General features: G+C 46.8%; 1 protein-coding gene and 1 long non-coding RNA gene across 5 annotated transcripts in view; both read right to left on the reverse strand.

The window, feature by feature from the left end:
* OPTN (optineurin) overlaps positions 1-21,300 on the reverse strand; it is a 543,667-nt gene that overhangs the window by 219,028 nt on the left and 303,339 nt on the right. The gene's annotated exons all lie outside the window — the stretch shown is intronic.
* LOC147751509 (uncharacterized) lies at positions 15,511-20,292 on the reverse strand. Its single transcript, XR_015300032.1, has 2 exons — positions 19,570-20,292; positions 15,511-18,158 (listed from the first exon to the last, which is right to left on the reverse strand). It is a non-coding gene; the product is annotated as an uncharacterized LOC147751509 (long non-coding RNA).

Genomic DNA, 21,300 nt, shown 5'->3' on the forward strand with positions numbered 1-21,300 from the left:
ACACTTCCCAGAGGTGTCGCAGGTGTTCTGGCCAGGTGCCACTGAACACCGCGATGTCATCCAGGTAGGCGGCACTGAACTCGTCCAGCCCAGCCAACACCTGGTTGACCAATCTCTGAAAGGTGGCAGGGGCATTCTTCATTCCAAATGGCATAACCCGGAACTGGAAATGCCCATCTGGTGTAGAGAATGCCGACCTCTCCTTTGCCCCATCGGTCAAGGCGATCTGCCAGTACCCAGACGTTAAATCAAACGTGCTGAGGAACTGGGCAGCCCCTAGCCGATCAATGAGCTCATCAGCTCTGGGGATGGGGTGCGCGTCAGTCTTCGTGACTGAATTGAGTCCTCTGTAGTCCACACAGAACCGGAGTTCGGGTGTGGCTCCCGGCGCAGCAGCCTTTGGGACCAAGACCACGGGGCTGGACCAAGGACTGCTGGAAGACTCAACCACTCCAAGGGCAAGCATCTTGGAGACCTCCTCCTTAATGCAGGCCCTGACCCTGTCAGTCACTCTGTAAGCCTTATGCTTCACAGGTAAGCTGTCTCCAGTGTCCACATCATGGACGCACCAATCTGTGACACTCGGAACCAGGGAGAACAGATCTGGAAACTGCCCCAGCAACTGGCGGCAATCTTCCTGTTGTTCGGGGGTCAGGGTGGGTGAGAGGTTAACTCCATCCACTGACCCATCATTCTCACAGGCCACTAAGAGGTCAGGAAGAGGCTCAGATTCCTCCTCCATTCCATCATCAGTTGCCAACAACATGCCCACTTCGGACCTTCTTAAGTGGGGCTTGAGGCGGTTGACATGTAGGACCCTCAAAGGGTTCCTGGGCGTCTTCATGTCCACCAGGTATGTCACTGGGCTCTTGCGCTCCACAACCTCAAATGGGCCTGTCCACTTATCCTGAAGGGCACAGGGCTCCACTGGGGCCAGGACATACACCTCTTGTCCAGGCTGAAGCTCGACCAGAGTGGCATTCTGGTCGTACCACCGCTTCATCTCCTCCTGGCTTGCTTCCAGATTTGCCTCGGCAAGTTGTCTGAAGCGTCTGGTTTGGTTTCTGAAGGCCAGCATGTAGCTATATACATTCTGGGGAGGTTTCCTGGGAGATTGCTCCCAGCCTTCCTTTACCAAACTCAGTGGTCCTCTCACGGGGTGACCGTACAGCAGTTCAAAGGGGCTGAACCCTAGGGACTTCTGTGGTACCTCGCGATATGCAAAGAGTAGGCATGGTAAGAGGACGTCCCACTTACGCCTCATTGGACCTTCCAGGCCCATGATCATGCCTTTCAGGGTTCGGTTGAATCTTTCAACCAACCCGTTTCCTTGGGGATGGTAAGGTGTGGTGAACTTGTACGTTACGCCACACTCTTGCCAAAGGGACTTCATATATTTGGATATGAAGTTGGTCCCCCTGTCGCTCACCACCTCTAGAGGGAATCCTACTCGTGAGAAAATTCCCATCAGTGCACGTCCCACTACGGGGGCCGTCACTGTCCTCAGAGGGATAGCTTCAGGGTACCGGGTGGCATGATCCACCAAGACCAGGATGAACCTGTTGCCCATGGCTGTCTTGGGGGCCAGAGGCCCAACGATGTCAATACCCACTCGCTGGAATGGCGTACCGACCACAGGGAAGGGTTGGAGGGGAGCCTTGTTCTTCCCTCCGCTCTTCCCACTTGCCTGGCAAGTCGGACAAGTTCTACAATGAGCATCTGAGCTCTTGTGCATTTGGGGCCAGTAAAAGTGGGTGACAAGCCTGTCGTAGGTCTTGTCCATCCCCAAATGTCCTGCTAAAGGCACATCATGAGCCAGACCCAGTAGGAAGGCTCTGAACTTCTGGGGTACCACCAGCACACGGGCTGACCCAGGTTCAGCAGCCTTAGGCTCTGAATACAGGAGGTCGTTCTCCCAGTACACGTAATGGGTTTTGGCCTGAACACCATTGGCATGGTCTGCAGCCTGCTGCCGCATACCCACGAGAGAAGGGCATTCTTTCTGCTCCTTGCAGAATTCCTCCCTGGAGGGTCCTCCTTCTTGCTGCCAATGGGTCAGCTCAGGCAGGTCCCCCAGTTCGGCAATCTGTTCCCCTGTAGGCTCCAGGGCATCCCCCTCAAGGTCTGCTTCCTCCTGGACCGTGGGAACTTCCGGGGCCGGTTTCCCGCGCCCCCTGCGCCTTCTCCCTAAGGCCGGTTCCTGGGCCTCTCCTTCAGGCCCCAGGACCTCTTGATCACCCCTACTGGCTGCCATCGATCGGGTAGTCACGCACGCCCAGTCAGGCAGACCCACCATCCGCAGGTGAGTCGTTTTCTCCACCTTTTCCCAAGGGGAGTGCTCCAAGTCATTCCCTAGCAAACAGTCAACAGGCATGGTTTTCCTCACACAGACCTGCAGAGTACCAGAGACCCCCCCCCCACTCGAAGGGAACTTGAGCCATCGGACACTGACTCTCTGAATTATCAGCGTTGATAACCCTACAGTAGGCATGGGGTACAACCTGCTCTTGAGACACCAGGTGCTGCCTCACTGCAGTCACACTGGCTCCTGTGTCTCTAAGAGCCTCAGCTTCCTTGCCATTGATGATCACCACCTGCCCATATTTCTTAGTGTTAGAGGGCAGGTAGTCCGTAGGGATCATCTCGCTGTCTCCTAGCGAGACCAGGGTCATGTGAACGGGATCTCCACCCCCCGGGACCATCACTTCTTCTCCTAAGTGAACACTAGTCACTTGATGGGGCGGAGCACCAGTGGGTGCAGGTTTTCCAAACAGGCGACACTTGGGGTCACTGGATATGTGCCCAGGCTCGCCACATTTGTAACAATTGAAGGGCCCCTTTGGAACAGGTTTACCTGTCGGGGCCCCATTCGGCTTCGGGGATGGGGGAGGCTGAGAACCTTGCTGCTGGTTCCGTTGGGAACTACTTTGGGGGCCTTTTTGGAACCCTTTCTGTTTTCCCCCCTTGTCCCCCCCACTCTTCTGCTGGGGACCCTGCCCACTCTTGGCGGAGTCTCCCACGGGACCCTTGTGGACCCTGGTGCTGAGCCAGCGGTCCGCCTCCTCAGCAAGCTTCCTCGGGTTGGACAGCTTGCTATCGATCAGGTGTTGGCGTAACTCAGGAAAACAGTGATCAGACAAGTGCTCCCATGCAATCAAATCAAAGAGACCTTGAAAATCATTCACTTTGCTACCCTTCACCCAACCATCCAGTGCTCTGCAAAAGTAAGTCACATACTCCACATACGTATTCCCAGGCCGCTTAGTACATCCCCTAAACTTCTGTCTATACATTTCAGGGGAAGCCCGTACCTGTTCATTAAAGCTTCTTTCATGTGGGAATAGGATCTCTGATTTTCAACGGGCAAATCTAGCAAGGTATCTCGCCCTTCGCTAAGGAACCTTCCCCACAACCCCGCTCCCCAATCCTTGTCAGGGACCCGGTGGGAGGACATGGCTACCTCGTATGCCCTAAACCACTGTCCTATGTCATCCCCCTTAAAGAACTCCTGAACTACGTCCTTCGGGATGTGCACTCTTGACTCTACCTGCACTGGCGATGTGCTGCCACCAGAGGGAGGATGATCCAAGCCTCTCTCCTTCAGACTCATCTCCCTCATTTTCACTTCGTAATCCATTTGGTGCTTTCGCTCTTCCAGCGCCATTCTTTTCGTTTCAAGCTCCAGTTGGATTTTTAATTCTGCCAGCTTTCTCTCGTGATTCCTTGTTTCTTTCCTATCTGCCAGCTCCTCTGGCGACAGGCCTTTACCAAAGCTGTGCATGCTGTCTTGCCTTTCGAGATCCACCAGATCCCCAAGTGCATTCTGCTCTTCCGTTGCAACTTGCTCCACAAGGGCGTCTTGATCTTCCGGGGCCTTTCTGGACTCTACCCAGGCTTTCAGGGCCTTGTAGAGCTCTGGCTTATTCTTGCAACCAGCGTGCGGAACCTTGAGTTTTCTGCAAAAAAACTTCAGCTCGTCCTTGGTGTATTTATCCAGCTTCGCGGCGTCCCACTCGACCTCCAACACCTCCGAGGTCGTGGACTCCGCTCCATCCAGGCTCTTCGTGCCCGGCATGGTTCTCACACTCGGAATCTTCTTTTCGGCAAAATTCAAAAGCAAAGTCTGTGGCTAAGTAACCGGACGGTAATCACTGTGCAATGGTCAGAAGCTCAGGTATAAATATTGCAAATGTAGATTCGAAAAATCCTCACCGCTGCGTCCAATGTAGGAAGGGGGAGGCTCTAGTTGGCGCAGTGGCGACACTAGCGACAAGCAGGGACTCTCTCTTCCTCGTCAGGGCTGAGGGTTACCTTCCAGACAACCTCTGCTTACCCTCTAGGTAGTGTGGCTTAAGCAGTCGTAGGCTAATCTTTGGGGCACCTAGGGTTACACACTTGCAATATTACACCGTCACAACCAACCCACCACACAATGAGACCAAACTGTATTCTGTAAAAATATATGTCTTTATATAAATTTCAAGCAGGCTGGGGAATACAGTTATCAAACTTTCAAATAGCGGTTCCAAGTTACTTAGTTCAGGTTGCCACAGTTCTTTCTAGCAATAAGCGTTCTTTAGGGCCTTCTGCCCGGTTTAACAAAAGTTCTTATGGAGCGGGCGGCTTACAGGGGAGCTGTCCCACGTCGCGTTGCCTTCCCGGGGTCACTGTTCGTTGCGGCTCTCAGCCGAGCAGGTCACGGGTCATCCGGGGCAGCGGTGTTCTGTGGCGGCAGGGTCCTTTCCTCGTCGTCCGCTCCGACCCTGGAGGCGGCGGCCGTGGGGTGGCGGCAAGTGGCAGTACGGTCCTCAAGTGCAGGACGTACCCAGCCAAGTGCCGGTGGCAGCTGTGCGCTCACAGCTGAGCTGTCGGGCAGGATACCGACCAGGGGGACTCTCACAGGGCGACTGTCCGTCTTTGCAAGTGGATTGGCTGCTCGTGGCGCAGTCAACTCGGGAGCTCGGACCGGACAGGTCCTCCTTCACTTTGCTCTCGGGCTCCCGGTGCAGTTGCGGTCACGGTGTTCGGGCCAGCGGCGGCTGGACCTCACTTTGCTCTCGCTGTTGCTTTGGGCCCCGGTCACGGTGGTCAGGTGGATGTCGTTGCCTTGGAGGAGATTCCTCCGTTGGTACTGCGGCGATAAGCAGCACCCACAGTTGCTTTCTTCAGGATGTAGCACCCACTGGTCCTGGGGCGCTGGTCAGGGGGCAAGTTCAGCGCAAGCCCTTGGAGATCGTTACAGCAGAGTTTGGCACAAAGTCTTGTAAAGCAAAAGTCCTTTCGTAGTCTTTCCTTTCTCCTCTCCTTCGGCAGCAAGGCACCAGACACAGGCAAGAGACAGCACTCTTCCTTGTCCTTTACGGTCCTTCTCGTCGGGCAGAGTTCCTTCTGTAGCCCAAACTGGATCTAACTTTCAAGGAGCAGGGCTCCTTCTTTTATACGGTCTTTCTTTTGTTCTCGCAGGCTAGGGGGGCCTTTGCATAGCCACTTTCAGTCCTTGAGTACTCTGGAGGGTGTACTCCGGCTTCTGCTTTCAGTGTGAGGGGCAGGCGCATCAGACGCCCCACAGGAGGTGGAGCCACCATTGTGTGGACAGGGGCAGTCAGAGTACCTTGTTGATGGGGGCTTCGCCCTTCCTGGGCCAGGTGTCGGCTGAGTCCTCAGTCGCTCCCCAGGAGGGTGGAGCCAGCATTGTGGTGGCAGAGCACAGCAAGATTCAGAGTCAAGAGCCACTCCTACCTCCCACTAAGGTGTAATCTGCGCATTCACCACCTGTCATCCCCCAGCCCTGTCACTCACACATCCCAGACAGTCAGACACACATACCAGCAGAGGCGGGCTGAAATGGTTAGGCAAGCAAATGCTAACTTTCTAAAAGTAGCATTTGCAAACACAGGATACTAAAATAAACTTGACTACAAGAAATACTTTATCATCCTGAGTTCAGGCATACTAAACACGACTCGCTACCATGCTCCTTGAGCCTGCTGGGATTATAGGGTGTAATAATTCCAGCAGCTCAGTCTGGCCTAACGGAAGCAGGTAGCCTTCAATAGTGAGATACGATTTTAGTTGTAAGTCACTACTAGGACATGCCACACACATCCGGGCTTGTCCTACCTTACACCTACAACGCACCCTGCCCGCAGGCCTACCATAGGGGTGACTAATATGTAGTCAAGGGAAGGTTCGGGTGCTGGCAAGTGGGTGCACTTGCCCAGCTAGTGTGACAGTACGAGACCGCACGCGGGTTCTGCGGTCGCAGTCCCCAGACACATCTTTACGGCTGCTTCGGTGGGTGGCGCAACCAGCGCTGCAGGCCCACTAGCAGTATTGGCATCTACAAGCCCCGGCACTCCTTAGTGCACTTTACTAGGGACTAACAGTAAATCCAATGAACCAATCATGGATACCAATCGCATGTACAATTTACAGTAGGGAGCACTTGCACTGCGGCACGGGTCAGCCGTGGCGCAGTGCCCTGAGTATCGGAAAACCAGCAAAACATCGGAGGCACATCAGCAAAAAGTGGAAGGGGGACTCACGCCAAGGTGCCAGGTCTAACATAACCTTACAGATAAACAAATCTCTTTGGCACAGAGGGAAGCAGACTATACGGTGCTGAGCATAGAAAAACTGGAAAGATTACCATTAACTGTTTCTGAGAAGCCATCAGTTGAATGGATAATACATGGCACCATCACAATACCAGTGACAATTTTCCAGTTTCAGTATTGCTTAAAACACATACCAGCAGGCCTGTATGAAAAGTTGGGTAAAGAGTACATAAAGTCGACCTGGGATTTACCATATACACACAAATGTTGGTGTGGGGGAAAGGAACTATTTCTTAGAGGTAAAAATTGCAAAAATGCACTAAGTGGTACACTTTTATGTCAAGGCATTAATTTGCATGGAGCCTGCGATGGTTCTTCGAACAACTTATCTTTCCACCTGCAGGGTTCCCCAGCAGCGGTGATAGATCCAATTTTTGGGCAGCTTTCCAATGGGAGCTATGTAATGTTGAATGATCACAGCTGTTGTGGAATGATGCCAGGAATAGCCTATCTCGTTAGTGTGTCAGTGTGTCAGCCAGTGTCACTTGTGGTATGCAAGTGTTGTTTCCTAAAATTAAGACAGACAGGCAGTCGCCGTTATGGCCTTCACTGAACATCTCTCCTATAACAAATTGATACTTTAAGCAGAACGAATGCCATTCTTTTATAAAAAAACTGTGCCACTGACCTCGTCCAGAGAGATGTATGATCTGCAAGTTGCAAGGTCCTCGGCAGAGATACATGCCCTATTATTAACAAACTGCCAAATACATTTCACAGAAATGTTAGGTATCGTAAACATGTCTAATACCAGTGGTATTGTACATGTATTTAAGACTATTTTTTTCGGGACCTATGCCGCCTTTGAAGCAGTCCTAGGCATTTTTCCAAACTTCCTGCACTCTGTGTTCGGCGGCCTGCCTCATTTTGGGACTCGAAGCAGGGATACTATTCTTGTTCCTTCTGCTCCGATATGGCAAGTCCGATCACCAGCTATACCCAGATTACCATGCAGAACACTTCTGGTAATGCAGTATCGTGAACGCATAACACAGATTCTTGCCTTGGTTCGTTTAAGAGATCTGAATACCACGTGGTTCCTTTTATTCAGACCAATCTGGCAATATTGCATCTTACATGTTCTACGATGCATGCTTTGTGGAGAGGAATGAGTGTTGGATATCTGTCTGACACTTCCAACAGCACTGCCAACGGATGTTGACGCTTTGCTTGATTCGGTAACGGATCATGCATTGTGTTGTCCCCAACGGCGACCAATCCTGATGACGGCAATCATTGAGGTCTCACCAGCAATTCCAGCTGAGGGAGAGATATTTGGACCAACAGGCACACAGGTACGATCTACTGCGAACATTGCTAATGCGACCGACGCTGACGGCGATGCTTCTCATCTGTGTACGATTGACCTACTTAATGAAGTGGTTCAACTTTCACCTACTGTGGTAGACTATTTCTTTGCCAACCTAAAAGATTTAATGCTTTCTCCTGACAGAGAATAACTTTTGAAATTAGCACACAGCATTCTACGAACTCTGAATTTGACCTTCACTTTTCACAACAAACACTTCTAGCTTTGGAACTCTATTTTTCTACGTTTGATTTGACTTTTTTCCAAAACTGAACTTTGGCAGAAAGTAATTTGCTCAAAGTAGGACTATTCTTAGAGAACAATAATTCTTTGAATACTTCCTAGAAACAATATTGACCGTATCCAGAAATCGAAAACAGTTTATATATTCTGATATGGGATGGTCTCGACTTTTCTTCTGTAACTAAGATCCATTTCATAAATGTAATTTCGTGATTCATTCTGTTAGCATTGCCAATATCATATTATATGCTTACAATGATATCATTGCTTTTAAATGCGTACTGTACAAATGCTCATTTTATGTGTACAACCATTTTCAAATGCATTTTATGTATTTTTGGGAGGGATTGTAAACTCATGCTTTAGATAGGTCTCAGTGCTTAAATTTAGTAATGTCGAACATAATAAAGTGGAGTGGGTGTTGTATAGCATTTTAGGACCCTAGTGTAATTTTCCCGATTCATGCCCTTATATAGGTATAAATCACCATGTCCTTATATAGGCATAGAAATCATAACCATATTTAGACATAGCTCATGCAGTCCAAATACGGCATGGCTACTTCCACTAGTTTCGAAAATCCACAACGATTTCTTGGAAAACTCGGCTTCAGCAGTTAGGGACATCCCCTTGCTTGAATATTGATTTGTCTAAGAACTCATTGAGTTTTCAAAGAACTGAGACTCTTTGATTACGTTATTATGTTCAACTTTACGTCAAACTCAGCACCTTCAAGGCATAAATATGCCCACACTTGCCATAGCAAACACACAGTGGTTTGGAGCAGTTCAACTATCTACTTGTCCGACACATCTTGCTACAGCAAGTGCCGAAGGAAGACGACCCTCCAGCAGACGCACTGAGAGAGACGCTGTCTTTTCTCCTGCCGAGAAATCCAGCTCCAGTCCTGAGACAGAGTCCTGAGACCGAGAGATACCAAACCTTCATTCTAAACCAAGGAACGGAGCTGATTAGACCCTAAGAGAAATCTTCGATAGATTCTTGGCAAAAGAATACTAAACTTAATTTATGCTACACAACACTTACTTCTTCCCTCGTACTAGATTTAAGTTAGGTACATCGGGTGGGCGTATATTAAAAGCACCAGTTGAGTACTTTTAGTCTTTATTTATTTATGTTTATATTTTATGGCTTAGAAACCATACCATGCCTTTACAGTATCATTTTATAATACTCTTCTTGCTGTACGCATTATACTTTACAGCCAGTATTACGATTGTAGCAGTTCATTTCTTCTGCATGAGAAAAAAGACTGTTAAATAAATACTTTTATTGAAAACACCAGTCTCTCTATTTCTCTGCACCTCTGGTGAAACAATGCATGCACAATTGACTGAGTGAAATATCTATTGTTTCCATGACTCTGAAGATACGTTTTATCTTGGGGAAACAAAGTTGTCATGTTTATGCGGTTGTCAGAAACGAATCCCTTCTTGTTTATTCGAGAAAGTTTCTAGTGACCTCTGAGCTAGCTCGCACTCACAATTAGCTCTAATATATTCGATAGAGACCTAGTAGACATAAGTCCTACGTCAAATCTATAGGATATATTATTCCAATGCACAGAGCCTATTGGGAATATAGGAACTACACTACACTAGAGAGAAAGAGGTCTGCCACTGGTACAATTGCGGTTGTGCAGCCACCACAGCAGTTTTTTGCAGTCTCTCCTGAAACCTGGATGGACTATGGCAGATTTCTTTGGTGCTGGCTACACAGACTTCAGATCCCACTTCAGATCCCACTGCAGAGCCCGCACGTGCCATCTGGCATGGTTTATGAGCAGAAAACAGAAGGCCAATAGGCCTAGACGCCTGAACCCCACCCACACTGAGCCCCAGGACTGACAATCATTGGGATTATAGCCCGAACATCGCAGACTTAATGATCAGTGGTGAAGACCCGATAACGCACCATAGCCGGGATGGCTCAGATGAAATGGAGCTTCAGGGAAGGGACTCAGATGTGGTTTCAACACATTGATAGTGAACCACAATGATGACAGGGGATTTGTTGTCATCTAGAGGTGGTCCACGACCCACCCTCTGAAGATATGCTGCGACCACAGCCATCACCTTTGTTAATACCCATGGGGCACTGGTGAGGCTAAAGAGGAGCATGACAAACTCCAAAAATGCAACTGACCCACTTTGAACCGCAAGTAGCATCTGTGGACCTGCAGGAAAAGGACTTGAAAAAGGTGGCATGCAGGTTCAATGCTACCATCAAGTCTCTGAAATCAATAACAGATTGAACCGGGGCCAGTGCTTGCATCTTGAATTTGTTCTTCCGAAGTAAGATTCAGCGGTCAGAAATCTAAAATTGAACTAAGGATCTTTTTACCAAAACAGCCTGAATTTTCATCAGCAAAATGGACATGTGCTCCTTTGAAAGACCCCCTGATGTGGATGGAAGATGCAATCGGTCGTGAAAGAATGGCAGGAGGCGTGCTCCACTTAACTATTTGAAAGACCCACCTGTTAAATGCTATGGCCTGCTACCCTGGCAAGAAATTATTTATTCTTCAGGGTGGTTGTGTGCTAATAAGAGTAAATTAAAGCAGCTTGGAGGCTTCTGCCTGAGGGACATGGGATTGAGAGGGTTGCTGTCCCTGCGACCCAGATTGTTGTTGGTGTTTGAAATTTGTTCTGTGTCTACAGCATCTTGTTCTCTTACCATCGGTAGAACCCACGGGACATTTGTCATCTTACCATCAGTTGGCAGTCTTACCACCTTGAGTGAAGTGTGATGTTTTAGGATTGATGAATGTTTGTATGAATGAGATTGGTAGTATGAATTAAATGATGTGTGGGACACCATTTATTATTGATGATGTCTATTTATGATATATTTGTGATTTTTGTTGTCTATTTTGATATTATGAATTTTTTTGTGCTAATTTTGTCTGCGGTCATATGGCATAAAAATTATGTCATGGTCAGCTTCAGCAACGATGTATAATCTTGGGACTCTGGTCTAGAGCCCTTGGTATTTTGTAATCTAGGCAGTAGCTTTCTTTGCTTGGTAAGAATGAACTGGGACCAGGCATGGCAGAATTATTCCAGGACCAGCCCTCGGTTAAGGTCGAAACTGGTTTTGTTTGGACTCGGACAGGACAATAGGATCAGCATTCTCCAGCATCAGGGCAGGTGTTGACATGGCATGAACTGGCAGGAATTTTAGGGCCTTACGTGGATGCAGCTCCGAAGTCGGGGCAGAACCCGAAACAGATTTAGGAGGTACAGATGGCAATGAAGATGGATCCCCTGGCTATACCCTTACAAGAGGCCATTGCAGATCCGTGGGGTCTAAAGACAAGCCAGAATGAGCCAAAAGGTTACCAAAGATTGGCAACATTGCTTCTCTGAAAGCCTCAATGTGTAGTGAACTCACCAACAGCCCCCGGAAATTCAGGGTGCATTGAGCTCAACTGGGAATCAGCTCCTCAGCAGGGGCCTAAGGTACACCCTGAAATGCACACGACTTTTGAGAGATAATGGGACAAGCCCTGCTTGACATTCTTATGTTTCTTCCTGGGCTTGGACCTCGAAGAAGACCAGTGGCAGGAGCGGTACCAACAGCAGGAAAGGGTCTGGGCCTTTTACTTTATAAGGGCGTCAAGCTTAAACAATTTTTTGTGGTTTTCGACAATGTACCGCTGGGCTTCAGAAACCTGCATTGCCAGTGACGCATAAGGGTACACTTGTTGTACGACTGGAGTGGTGTTACCTGAACCCAAATACCAGACATACTCCTACTGGGGTTGTGTCACAGACATTAGCTTGTGACCCACCCTAAAAAGTTTTTTTTTTTTCACAACAATTTTATTGATAAAGATGAGCATATGAAATAGAGTGGCCCCCCACAGTCAGGATGGTACCACCAAACATACCGATACAATCATGAAATAGGACTGAGTGTCCAGTCGAGGAACCAATGTAACTCAAGGATACAAAGAAACATTTTCACCCTACAAAGTTTAACCCCTGTTAAACTTTGTTTTCGGAGAAAACCTGTTCCATTGCACATTCGTTTAACTAGCCAATTGATGAGAAAATGTTAGGCACTAGCGCTGGATCTGCAAACAAAGCCACAGCAAAAAAGAAACTGACGTCAGCGAGTGTTGGTGGTGCTTATATATAGAGCCATCTTCATTTTTTATGCAGAATGAAGTTGACTGATTGCCACTCAAAGCCCTCTACCAGGGCACAAGGGCTATGCCGAAAAATCTTCTGGATCCAGTCTGGGAATAGTCTACAGATGAGGAACCTGCATAGAACAGTATCTTATATGCTGATTTCTTATAAGGGATACTTTTATGTGTTTTGGGGATGCCTCACAATACCATCCTCTCTGAGATCTCTCTAAAAAAATATTTTTATATCACTACTTAGAGGTGCACATTTTGTTGCTAAGAATGGTGTATATTCCTGACATCACACCGCTGGAACCTTGATGTATTCTTGCAAATCTTTAAGTAGGGATAACTTTCTTATCACCAATACTCTTTTTGTGGGATGAGATACCAAATGTCTGTGTTGTATTCTACTGTTGGTATATCTCCGCCCCCACCTCCTGTCCTGCCTATTGTAGGATGATCCATGCTTGTGGTTCCAAAGGTTCTGCAGCGGACTTCAGCCGGCTGGTACCTGTGGTGGGGATTGGAAGCAATAAAGCTTTCTTTCTATCAGTTGATCTCGTTTGTACACTGGCGACGAGGATGGGGTTTCTCCTTGTTTTTGCATAGTTATTATATTATCTATGTGCATCTGCTGTATATTTCAGAATTACTCCCTTAAAGTATCCGATTTATTTTTCATCTTGTGGTTTTGTCATGTCTGCGACTAGTAGGTCACAACCACCTCCTTTTCTGAATGATGTAAGAGAACCTAATCTGCCTAGGAAACAATGGATTGGATTACTATAACCTTACCTTGTTGCAATTGTGGGGGGGGGGGTTCTCCCTGTTGCGCAAACTGCACACTTTACTGCATAATTTAGGTGTTTAAGGTCGCAAAACATATGACAATACATCTGTGTATTACCAAGATCGTGATGATAGTGATGGGGATGAAGATGTGTATCAAGTTGCGGTTAACAAGTTGGAGAAACATTTTGGCAAGAAGATAAATGTAGTATTGGAGAGACAAAAATTATTTTCTAGAACACAAGGTAAAAGTGAACTTGTGTATTGCAGTTTTGAACTAGCAACACATGTGAGTTTAAGATTTTAACTGACTCGCTGATCAGAGATGAATTAGTCAGATGTACCAACAACTCCAAAATTCAAGAGAAACCTTTAGTAGTGAACCCTGACCTGAAAGAAGCTATCCATAAGAAGCTATTGATATCGCAGTTAGTGTTGAGCACACTGCAGACTGCACTGAAGAAATGAGAGACAGAGGGGACACCAGTACTTTGGTCAATGTTATAAGTAAGCATGGGGCTGACAAGGAAATGAGAAACAAGAACAGTGAGCTGTCATCTCACACAAGTAAACCCAAATGTTATAGGTGTGGGAGTCCCAACCATCTCACTAATAATTTATTGTGTCAGGCTAGGACAGTGATATCAACCTTTCCCAAATTTAAACCAACTCATAATCTCGGATTGCATTGCGCTAGAGGGAGCCCTATAAATCCCTTGGCTGAAATACATAAATCAGCTTACTGATTCTGGTCTTGCAGTGTTAGGTGGGTAGGTGATCCCGTACATTTAGTCAATTCATATTAGTGGGTGTTCAATACAAAATGTTTGTTGGTTTTCATTTTGCCCTTATATTGGTTTTAGGTTCTGTGTTGGGGTTTTATTTGACAATATTCCCTTTGGCCCAGACTGAGCCATGGGGTGTTATCATTAAGGCCCCTGGTATTAGTCTTAGTACATTGCCTCAAGACTTGGAATTAGTAAGCTGAAAAGAAATCATTCCCCTCGCTACTTCAGAACTGGACACCATTAATTACAAAGACGTTATTAGGATGCGCCAAACCTGGCCATCCCCACTATCCAGAAAATGTACTTCAAATCACCTAGAACAGTGTCTCACTTCTGCCAAACACCTTCACACGCAAATGGAGCTCCTAAATTCCCTAAATGCTCAAAAGCTCTTTATGGAGTGTCCGACATAATTTTTTATTTTATTTTACTATCGCCAGAATAGTTAGTAATCTCACTTTCTACCCAAAGATTAGCTGTACACATACAGCATAGTCTTTCCTCCACGACCATGCCTCTGACTACCATAACACGTTGACACCCAACGCCTCGCCTCACCCGGGGCACCGTACGTAGAGTGAGCACAAGTCGCTCAGTATGATAGAAGCAGGTACTGCGGATGGAGAAGAACAGACTACGAGACGCGTATTGTATCCTTCCAATTGTTCTACTTTCAATGTATACTTCTTTCCAGCAGGTTATTATGCCCGTCGGCATCCCGTTGAAGCCAGTAATCATGATCTTTAAGGTACGCCGCCATGTAACTATGCTTAACTGTACTCAAAAACGCGATATGTCACCGTTCATAATACGCATTAACATCCAGGACACCTCCGATGATTGTATTTAATCATGGGGATTGCCGCTAAATATACATATATTGCGCAGTAGATAGTTATCGGCTTGCTCAAAATAACGCTTACTACCCCAGAGAGCAGTAAAACTAACATCTAAACATGCTATTGAAACTAACATCTTAACACGCCGTTTATTCATCGCACACACAACCCAATGTTAATCAGCATAAACATCCCAGACACCTCAGTTGATTGTATTTAATCATGGAGATTGCATCCAAATACACATATGTTGCGCAGTAGATAGTTATCGTTTTGCTCAGAATAACGTCCACCAGCCGAGAGAACAGTGAAACTAACATCCAAACACATTATTGAAACTAACATCTTAACACGCTGTTTATTCACTGCGCACAACCTAATGTTTAAATTAACGCGCAATCACTTGCAATTCCAAATGCTGACAGTCTACATATGCACAATTGACATACACATGCTGACTCATGCTACATCGCTATGTATTTTACAGACGCGAACCAGCAAAGACTATGCCATTGAAAAACGCAGTCATACATACTTGGCAAAGCGCACAAAAATAGGGTTGCCGACCCCAAAGCCCTATTTTTACTTTGAGATGGGGATAAAGAGTTGCCATTTTTTAGTTCCTTACGTTTCCCTTACATCTCATTTTAGTGCACCATTAATACTAATATGTATTTCTAGGATAGCGCATACTATTGTAACTACAGTCACATTTGGAAGAACATAATGATTGCTAAATATGGTATTCTAGTTTTCTTTTTCTTCTTTTCTCACACTGAACAGGTACTAAATGGCCTTCTTCGAAACAACTGAACCACAGTATGATTCTCTAGGGCTGCTCTCATTATGCACAGCCACCACCACTTTTCTCAGGTCCTGAAGAAAGCATCACTGACCCGATTGGGAGATTCCATAGGGCTGAAACATGTCGACATATTTTTGGACATTTCTAGTGAGTTAGACTGATAACCCATCTTTCCACGCAAAACACTGTTTTTTATTCACCTCGATTCCAGACTCATTAAAAATATAGTCCAGGACAAACACGGTCCTTAAATTTTCCACATTTTAGTTCACTTTACTAGAGCACTTGACACTCACTTCTCCTTGATCACTACTGCAATAACCAGTGGTTCTTCACCGGGCGGAGTAAAGCATTCGAAAAAGAAGCCCAATGATGATGCGGTCACGTTTTTAACTTGGAGGAGAACCAAGATATACTGCCACACGGCTTGTTTACGTGGATGAGGGTTTTTTAAAGTAAGAGAACTAACATGTTGCAAACTCTGGTTACTTAGGTCAAGTGATCCATTCCCTATCGATATTTAGTAGGACAGTGATATGCCAAAAGTGTGGGAAGAAAAGCCATTCAGTGCGGGTTTGTCAAGAACAACGTCCTAAATCTGTACTAGCAGCAGAACAGGAAGTATCAAATGGGGATACATGTGTGTTCCAGTTGCAGGATATTAATAGTAATACTAGTTTTCCTTCACGCAGAATCACTCTTGATAACATGCAAATCACGGTCTTTGCAGACTCATGCTCACCCTATACTCTGGTTGACAAGAATGTGTTTTCTCCGATTTTTCCCGACATGCAAGAGAAGTTAGAAGCCTCTGATATCAATCCAGGAGGCTACAATGGTGATCCCATACCGTTATTAGGCATGACAGCAATGTAAATAGGATTCTAAGGTAGAAATACTGTGGGAAAGATTTACATCACTCAGAAAGGGTCTAATTTATTACGATGGAGACATCACAAAGAACTGGGGATCAAGTTGGACCCGAATAGTCCTAACCAAGTACTGCTGTCAGATCCCTCTATGTGTGGCGAGTATGTGTTCACTGAGAAATTGGGGTTATTGAATCAAATTCGAACCTAAAGCCAAACCTGTTGCACATAAACCCAGGCCTATTTCCCACATGATGTGTGCCCCTTTCATGGTGGATCTAGACAGGTTACTAGGGTTGGGGGTGATTGAACCCTTTGAGAGCTCACAGTGGTTTGCTCCAGTGGTCCTAGCGATCAAGGCATGCAACAGAGAAATCAGACTAAGCATTGATTTAAGGGATCTCAACCCAAACATATGGGTCAATTGAAATCCCCTACCATGTATCCATGAGGTCCTCACTTTCATTAAGGGTGCCAGCTGCTTCAGCATTTAAGATTTATCCTCTGCATACCACAGGGTGGAGTTGCATCTTGAGTCTCGCCATCTCACTTCTTTTGGTACTCGCCTTGCGCTTTCTAATACTTGCGAATGCCTTTTTGTCTAGTATCCACGGCAACCGCCTTCGAAAGAATTATGCAACACATTCTAAAACATATACCTGGTACGCTGTGCTTCCAGGATGATATTTTAATCCACCGGAAGGATGTGGAAGAGCACAATGATATGCTTGGAAGGGTACTTACAGAATTACGTAAAGCAGGTCTCAAGCTTAAAAAAAAAAAGGTGTTGCATCGGCATAGGTTCCGTAGAATGCCTTGGACACACCATCTCCCAAGATGGTATCAAACCTAAGTTAAATATGGTGGAAGCTGTTCAGAACACAGCTGACCCCACCAATGTGGAGGAGCTCAAATCCTTTTTAGGGCTTTCTGAATATTATTTTTAATTCATACAGAACTACGCAAGCATTGTAGAGCCTTTACGCAAATTACTCAAATTCAATAACCCATTTGTTTGGGACGAGGAGTGTGACAAGGTTTTTCTTCAGTTAAGGCGTGCATTATTATAGCCCCTGCACTGCGTAGTTATGACCCCGTCAAAACCACCATATTGAGAACGAATGCCAGCAACAAGGGTTAGGAGCTCGTTTGACTCAGAAAGTAGATGGTCATGAGAAGGTGGTTGCGTTTGCATCATGAGCTCCCAAAGGAGCAAAAAATAACTATTTGGTGGTGGAAAAAGAGACTCTTATCTGTTATTGGGTGGTCAGACATTTTACGTTCTTTCTTTGGGGCATTCCTTTTACCATCAAAACAGATCACAAGCCCTTGATGTATGCTTTCCCGACTAAGGGCTCTAACAGGACCATACCTAGAATCTCCAGATGTGTTTTGAGTTTCGAAGGCTACAATTTCGTGCAATATCTACCAGGTGCGCAGAATGTAGTCACAGCTTTTCTATCCTGCACCCCTGCAGAGGTTGAAATAGACAGCAATAGTGAGGAAGCCAAGGAGGTAGTACTCAAGGTGTCGAGTATGAATAAACAGGAGTGGGAGGAGTATTTATCATCAGACAATGAGATTGTTCATCTTAAAGAATAAATTACAAAAGGCTGGCCAGTGTATAAAGGAAGTGTCTTAGAACAATTGTTCAAGTTTTGGGAGGTCAGGCTGGAGTTTAGCGTGCATAGTGGCACAGTTTTCATGCCGAACTCAGCGCCCTCCTGAAGAAACCCACAGCTGACCCCACCGAACTCAAAAACTATCGCCCTATCTCACTCCTTCCATTCCCGGCCAAAGTCATCGAGAAAGCTGTCAACAACCAGCTCGCCGCATTCCTCGAAACCAACAAGTCCCACGACTCCTCACAGTCCGGCTTCCGAGCCAAGCACAGCACCGAAACCGCCCTCATCGCAGCAGCAGACGACATTCGAACTCTACTGGACAATGGAGACACAGTCGCCCTCATCCTCCTCGACCTCTCCGCAGCCTTCGACACAGTCTGCCATAGCACCCTTCTACAGCGCCTCAAAAACATCGGAATCCAAGGAAAAGCACTGGAATGGATCACCTCGTTCCTCTCCGGAAGAACCCAGAGAGTCCGCCTTCCACCATTTAAGTCAGAGGCCTCTGAAGTCATCTGCGGCGTACCTCAAGGGTCCTCACTCAGTCCCACCCTCTTCAACGTTTACATGAGCCCCCTCGCGGCCATCGCACGCCAACATAACCTCAACATCATCTCCTACGCCGACGACATTCAACTGATCCTATCACTCACCAGAGACCCTTACACGGCCAAAACCAACCTACACGAAGGAATGAAAGAAGTAGCCGAATTGATGAAGCACAGCCGTCTGAAACTGAACTCAGACAAAACAGAAGTCCTCATCTTAGGTACCTCCCCCTCCGCCTGGGACGACTCCTGGTGGCCAGAGGCCCTTGGAAAAGCACCCATCCCGACGGACCACGCACGGAACCTGGGCGTCATCCTGGATTCCTCACTCTCGATGAACAGACAAGTCAACGCCGTTTCTTCATCTTGCTTCAACATTCTTCGCATGCTCAAAAAAACATTTCGCTGGATCCCTACCGAAACTAGAAAAACAGTCACCCACGCTCTGGTCACGAGCCGACTGGACTACGGAAACACCCTCTACGCCGGCACCACCGCAAAACTCCAGAAAAAACTACAACGCATCCAGAACGCCTCAGCCAGGCTCATATTAGACATCCCGCGTAAAGAACACATCTCTGATCACCTGAAAAACCTCCACTGGCTCCCCGTCAATAAGAGGATCACTTTCTGGCTCCTAACCCACGCACACAAAGCACTCTACGAAATCGGACCCGAATGCCTCAACACACGACTATCCTTCTACACCCCCTCCCGCCAACTACGATCCTCCAACCAAGCCCTTGCCACTGTACCTCGCATCAACAAAACCACCATGGGAGGTAGATCCTTCTCCTACCTAGCAGCTAAAACTTGGAACTCACTTCCCACTCACCTTCGCCTTACTCAGAACCACCTAGCATTCAGAAAGCAACTCAAAACGTGGATATTCGACAAGTAACTCCCCACCCTTCTACAAGCGCCTTGAGACCCTCTGGGTATGTAGCGCGCTATATAAATCTTTTGACTTGACTTGACTTGACTTGGTATGGATGCCATGGTTGATTGCAAGGTCAAGAACTGTCTAGAATGTATCAGAGGTGACAAAAGGCATCAAGCCAGGAAACCTCTTCCTTCACCTGTGGAGGTTCCAAGTACTCCCTGGACCAAATTAGCGATCAACATAATTGATCCTCTTAATCTCAAAACGTTGAATGAAAGGTTCATCACTGTGTTAGTAGTTTACACACATTGGGTCTCTTAGTGTGTTCAGCACATTGACACAAACTCCCTTATCAATTTTCTAGAAGAGGTGTTTGTTGAGGAAGGCGTCCCTGATATCCTTGTGATGGATAACGGGGTGCAGTTCTCTTCAGATCGTATGAAGGATTTCTTAACGGATCTTCAGATTTAGTATCACAAAACTGCCCAAAACTTCCCTCGTGCGAATGGCTTGGTCGAAAGAATGAATTGCATTATTAAGGAATGCTTGCAGTGAGCGGAAGAAATGGAAAATAGATCTTCGAGACACCTTGTGGGCGTATCACACCACACCTAACAGCATCACAGGAGTCTCTCAGTTTGCATCCCTTAAGGCCAGAATTCCAAAAACAAAATGATCTGCTACTTGGTTAAAAAATAACAATAGGTGTGTGGTGAATATGAGTGTTATATTTAGGCGAATCCTTGAGCACCAGGAGAGGTACAAAAACAGGTACGACTGCGACAAACATGCAAAGTTTCCCCATTTTTGTGACAATCAATGGATTTAGGTTGATCTTCCTAAACCATGTAGAAGGGAAGGTTCCAGGTATTCCAAGCCTAACATTAGACCAAATGTTGTATTGTTGTAATGGTCAAACCTGGGGCATGGACAAATTAGTGCCACATAACCTGACCCGTACACACATCTCTAGCTCCTGCACGGATGGAATTTCTATGGGCGCTTGTGTGAAAAGGGCCCTCTTTCTGCATGGTTGTCTCCACCTTTTGCTGATGTGTGTTGACTGAGTGTGCCCTGGGCTCCTGCTAACCAGGTACCCAGGGCCTATGTTCTTTCCCTAAAAATGCATTGAAACCCAAACCCATTTGGCATCTCTGGCCACAGGTCAGCCCCTGGTAAATGGCACCACAGGTATCTAGGGCACTGTGATCAGGAAATGCCTCTGAGGGCTGCAGCACTTATAGTTCTGCCCTTAGTCGTCCTGTACCTTTGTGTACACACACGTACACACACGTACACACACACACACACACACACACACACGTACACACACACACGTACACACACACACACACACACACACACACACACACACACACACACACACACACACACACACACACACACACACACACACACACACACACACACACACACACACACACACACACACACACACACACACACACACACACACACACACACACACACACACACACACACACACACACACACACACACACACACACACACACACACACACACACACACACACACACACACACACACACACACACACACACACACACACACACACACACACACACACACACACACACACACACACACACACACACACACACACACACACCATAGATCAAAGCAGTACAAAAGGGGTTGGTGATTGACGTCCATCACCACCCCCCTTTTGTACCACCTGGCATAGATCTGTCCCCCCTCTAGCTGGGTGCCCTATACCAGTGGTGAAAGTACAGGTGCATGAGCCCGACACCCCTACAGTGTGTAAGTCCATTCTTAGACATTGT

Source organism: Lissotriton vulgaris, chromosome 1_1, assembly GCF_964263255.1.
Source record: "Lissotriton vulgaris chromosome 1_1, aLisVul1.2, whole genome shotgun sequence".
In the NCBI taxonomy this organism is placed as follows: Eukaryota; Metazoa; Chordata; class Amphibia; order Caudata; family Salamandridae; genus Lissotriton; species Lissotriton vulgaris.